The sequence below is a fragment of the Salvelinus namaycush genome, chromosome 11 (assembly GCF_016432855.1).
Source record: "Salvelinus namaycush isolate Seneca chromosome 11, SaNama_1.0, whole genome shotgun sequence".
In the NCBI taxonomy this organism is placed as follows: Eukaryota; Metazoa; Chordata; class Actinopteri; order Salmoniformes; family Salmonidae; genus Salvelinus; species Salvelinus namaycush.
In genome coordinates, this window is record NC_052317.1 from 38,062,553 (window position 1) to 38,068,385 (window position 5,833).

At 41.7% G+C, this 5,833-nt stretch overlaps 1 pseudogene; it reads left to right on the forward strand.

The window, feature by feature from the left end:
- The first annotated feature begins 2,659 nt into the window (after positions 1 to 2,659).
- Positions 2,660 to 5,833, forward strand: LOC120056139 (annotated as a pseudogene).

The window sequence follows — 5,833 nt, forward strand, 5'->3', positions numbered from 1 at the left end:
ATATAGTCCCAATGGTTTTCCCCACCACCAAGCTGTCGAATCGTGGGCATATTTACCCTCTCAACTACTCCTCCCAGCCTACAGTGCAAAAGTCCAGGGTGGTCAAAATATTATGATTGTTTTTCATTTGGTTTATTTCATTACTTTAAGTGGGGTTGATTTAGTTTGCCTTGCATATCGGATGTGCCATTGCACTGGGAAAGCTAAATTAAGTTCACCATAGAGTATCTGAAAGAAATCAAATAGCCTCACATAGACCCAGGTCTAGTGAACCAAATGGATTCATTAAACACACTGCACTGATGCACTACAGACCATTAGATACAAGCCTGGAGAAGGAGAGTGAATCATCCATACTGGTCTCTAACCGTAACCTAACAATCTCTGTTTCTGTAAATGATTAGCCATAGAGCCACACCCTTTTCTACACATTTCCTGCTCTTTGTATAGTGACTGGAGGTCAAGGCAAGGCTAGTGGACACAGCAAAACCAACGTTGGGCTTTTTCACTTGCACAGGGCTGTGTATTGCTGTGTATTCTGTCATTTAAGAACATAGAATAACATATTCATGACAACAATAACAGACCTAGCCACAAATCTCAGGATAGGTAGAATAGAATAGAATAACTTTATTTTCAATAAAACCTACTTAATGTCACAGTCACATTTCCCATAATATTATGACCAGCTTGAGCAATAGCAAATCTGATCATGACTACAATATTGTTATCTTCCATAATATCTAAACTCAGCAACAACAAAAAAACGTCCCTTTTTCAGGACCCTGTCTTTCAAAGATAATTCATAAAAATATAAATAACTTCACAGATCTTCATTGTAAAGGGTTTAAACACTGTTCCCCATGCTTGTTCAGTGAACCATAAACAATTAATGAACAAGCACCTTTGGAACGGTCGTTAAGACACTATAAACTTACAGACGGTAGGCAATTAAGGTCACAGTTATGAAAACTTAGGACACTAAAGAGGCCTTTCTACTCTGAAAAACACCAAAAGAAAGATGCCCAGGGTCCCTGCACATCTGCGTGAACGTGCCTTAGACATGCTGCAAGGAGGCATGAGGACTGCAGTAAATTGCAATGTCTGTACTGTGAGATGCCTTGACAGCGCAACAGGGAGACAGGACGGACAGCTGATCGCCCTCGCAGTGGCAGACCACGTGTAACAACACCTGCACAGGATCGGTACAGCTGAACATCACACCTGTGGGACAGGTACAGGATGGCAACTGCCCGAGTTACACCAGGAACGCACAATCCCTCCATCAGTGCTCAGACTGTCCGCAATAGGCTGAGAGAGGCTGGACTGAGAGCTTGTAGGCCTGTTGTAAGGCAGGTCCTCACCAGACATCACCGGCAACAACGTCGCCTATGGGCACAAACCCACCGTCGCTGCATCAGACAGGACTGGCAAAAAGTGCTCTTCACTGACGAGTCGCGGTTTTGTCTCACCAGGGGTGATGGTCGGATTCGCATTTATCGTCGAAGGAATGAGCGTTACACCGAGGCCTGTACTCTGGAGCGGGATCGATTGGAGGTGGAGGGTCCGTCATGGTCTGGGGCGGTGTGTCACAGCATCATCGGACTGAGCTTGTTGTCATTGCAGGCAATCTCAACGCTGTGCGTTACAGGGAAGACATCCTCCTCCCTCATGTGGTACCCTTCCTGCAGGCTCATTCTGACATGACCCTCCAGCATGACAATGCCACCAGCCAGTGATTTCCTGCAAAACAGGAATGTCAGTGTTCTGCCATGGCCAGCAAAGAGCCCGGATCTCAATCCCATTGAGCACGTCTGGGACCTGTTGGATCGGAGGGTGAGGGCTAGGGCCATTCCCCCCAGAAATGTCCAGGAACTTGCAGGTGCCTTGGTGGTAGAGTGGGGTAACATCTCACAGCAAGAACTGGCAAATCTGGTGCAGTACATGAGGAGGTTCCGCACTGCAGTACTTAATGCAGCTGGTGGCCACACCAGATACTGACTGTTACTTTTGACCCCCCCTTTGTTCAGGGACACATTATTCCATTTCTGTTAGTCACATGTCTGTGGAACTTGTTCAGTTTATGTCTCAGTTGTTGAATCTTGTTATCGTCATACAAATATTTACAAATGTTAAGTTTGCTTAAAATAAATGCAGTTGACAGTGAGAGGACGTTTCTTTTTTTGCTGAGTTTATATGATGTATGCATATCTAATCTCCATAATCTGGTTCTTGTCCCTATCATCAGTTAAAGCATGGGGACTTGCCTGGAGAGAATTATCATTGTGATTCACAGCTTAGAGTCAAGCTATTTATTCTGTTGTCTTCTAGGAAGCCAATGATGCCTGACAGAGCTCCAGTATCAGCTGGTAAAGGTTTGACATGCTATGCAAGGGGTGGTCTGGGTTTTCAGACGGCGTGTGTGTGCGTGTGTGTGTGTGACCGCTATGCTGACTGAGTTCCAGTGACAGGTGGAAAAATCGGAGCTATGCAAATCTAGCACAGTAGCACCGCACTCCAATTGGACATAGTTCCGGAGTACAGTAGAAGCTAATTGGCTACAGTAAAATGGACTGATTGGACAGAGTTGAGCCACGAGGTGTGACATAAATAGTGACGCTGTGGTGAATCCTTTATATGCTAGGCAGAGATACTCTATCAATGAAGTAGTAAAGGGAACATTCTAGCTATAAGAGAAAGAAAAGAAAGTTTAAAGGACTTTTCTTTTGAAAGTTTAAAGGACTCTTCTTTTTCTATATAGGGGTTCCTTTCCTTCGTCTAACACCGACGTAGAGTAGTTACTGCTACGGACCAAGATCAAGATATCATCATGAAATTCATTATAGGAATTGGCGGGTAAGTCATATCTAATGAATATTAATATTGAAAACAAGTTTACTATTTTACTATTTGTTATGACGGTAAGAACATAATTCAACGTTTCTAATATTGATAATACCAAACGTATTTCTGTAGCCGAAATTAATGGTCCACACAAGATCAAGTGGACCGGAGATAATTTATAGAAAATGATGTTCATTGTGTTTTTTCATTATTCTGTGTAGCGTGACCAACGGTGGGAAAACCACTCTAACCAATACATTGGTCCAGGCTTTGCCCAACTGTTGTGTGATACATCAGGATGACTTTTTTAAGGTAAGACGCTTCATCACGGTTATGTCTCTCAGCCCAGAAAGCTTGACCACTTTGATTTGATCCATATCATGATTTTAAAGTCATAACATCGTGTTTACTTATTTTATTATCCGTTTTTTTATGATCAAAAAACGAACAGATTGTATAGCCTACAGTAGTCTATTTAATTGGAGTTACAAATAAAGAAAAATTGGCCTTGAACACTTAATATCGCCACCTACTGGTGGAAAGTCAGTAAAGGATGACCAGACAGCTACCGTATTCCACCTGCAGATATAAAGTCAGTAAAGGATGACCAGACAGAGCTACCGTATTCCACCTGCAGATATAAAGTCAGTAAAGGATGACCAGACAGAGCTACCGTATTCCACCTGCAGATATAAAGTCAGTAAAGGATGACCAGACAGAGCTACCGTATTCCACCTGCAGATATAAAGTCAGTAAAGGATGACCAGACAGAGCTACCGTATTCCACCTGCAGATATAATCTGCTTAACATTGTCTCCTGAAGAACCAATGAAAATGTTTAAATGTTTACATCATTTGAAGTTCAAACATTGCATTCACCTTTCATGTAATGCAACAATCGTTTTACTGCATGACAGTCATTAACGTTCATTTGACTTTGAACATTTTGATTCACCCCATAATGATCTGTATAGTCTGTGTTGTCAATGTCAACAACTTATTGCCAACTAAGGATCATTTAAAAAAGGGTTTATTTTTATTTAAAGGTCAGTGGATGAATATCACTGACTGTCAACGGCTGACACCGTGTACCCTCTCCAGTACGACTACAGTGCCCTGCCCACATGTTGAGCAGTTAGGCCATGTGCCAGCAGCATGGTTGGGGTCAATTCTATTTCAATTCAGTCAATTCAGGAATTGGAGTTGGATTTTGGAATTTAGAATTGGAAATGGAATTGGAATTTCAATTTACTTCCTGATCCCCTCCCTGGCCCTTATAAGGCATTATTTACGGTACACTGAGGGTGCAGGTTAGCCTTTAGCTGTTTGCATTAGTGGAGACGATGGTGTCGTTAGCTTAGCTCATGTCCAGGTGTGATCAGCACTGACTGGTTACTACTCTGTCATCATCACCTTGAGGTTGCAGCAATGTTTTCTTGGTGACTGTTATTTCAGAAACCCGATCAGATAGAAGTCGGGGAGGACGGCTTTAGGCAGTGGGATGGTAAGAGTTGGATTCGCTGTAGGAATGAAAACAAACACTACGAGTAATGTACTCTTTCCCTTTAATTGACATCTTCAAAAGTTCCTCTGATACTTTTGTAATAGACAACAATTTACCTGCAATTTTAAATTACATTTTTACAAAAATTCTGTGAATGCTACGCCAGTTACTAGAGCTTACTGTTGTGTTTTGAAGCACATTGGCTGCTGTGCTGTTTTAGTTCCCTGGTGGTGAACCGTATTGTTCTGTCTATTCCCTGTTCTCTAGTGATCACATCCCTGGATATGGAGGCCATGGTTAACACTGTGGAGGGATGGCAAGAGAACCCAGTCAAGTTCGCCCGCTCCCACGGCGTCTGCGTCACACCTGAAGCAGAGGACTCAGACCCTGATAACGGTATCCACATCCTCATCGTGGAAGGCTTTCTGCTCTATAACTACAAGTATGTTGTTTCCTACAACATTTACATTGACATGTTAGCGACAACAACATTTTGCCTGAGTTAGTCTGTAGTTAGACTCTCTCTCTCTTCCCTTCAAGGACAATAACGTTCAATCGTATCTTACTATACACTACTATTGACTTTATCAATTCAAGTTAACTAGAGTTTTTCTTGGAACTCACGGCTTGTTCTTACCACTGTTTGTTTTGTTTCCTGCAGGCCTATCGTTGATGTCTATGACAGAAGTTACTACATTGCCATTCCAAAGGAGGAGTGCAAGAGGAGGAGAAGTACAAGGAACTACACAGTCCCTGACCCCCCTGGTCTGTTTGAAGGCCATGTCTGGCCCATGTACCTGAAACACAGGAAAGAGATGGAAGACAACTACCATGGTATAGGTATGTACTGGACACTACTGCAGAGTTCATATCATGTTTATTAGGATCAATTATTATAATATATGTGTGTATTTAACTTTTCCACTATTTTTACTATGGTTTATAAAGACTACATTTTAGGCATTTTGCCCCTCAGAGTACCTTGATGGCTTGAAACCTAAAGAGGAGATCTACAGCCAAGTGTATGAAAACATACAAAACACCCTGCTCAACAACTTATAGGTAAATAAATACATATATTGGATCACTTACGTGTACACATATAAATCGGCATTAATGTATTGCATGCTAATAATTGTTATATCTCTCTCTTCCACAGCAGGGAGTCCGAAGACTTGTGTATAAACTTGTAAATAATAATATTGTGGGAAGTGCAACATCAGTACCATACTACTGCCTGAAATTAATATTGATATGTAAATAGTTTAAGGCCTAACTTATTTTTTTTAAACTGAACGGCAGAAGCATTGTATTTTGTATAATCAAATGTAACCTTTTCTAAGATGATTTACCAACTGGACTGCCCAGTGTTGAAACACATGAAGAACAGGTCTATGTGCTTCCTGTGTTTTCATGGTTAACAAAATATCATCCCACACTGAGAAGAAAGATTGTGTCTACAACATAAAGAGACCTATGAATCCA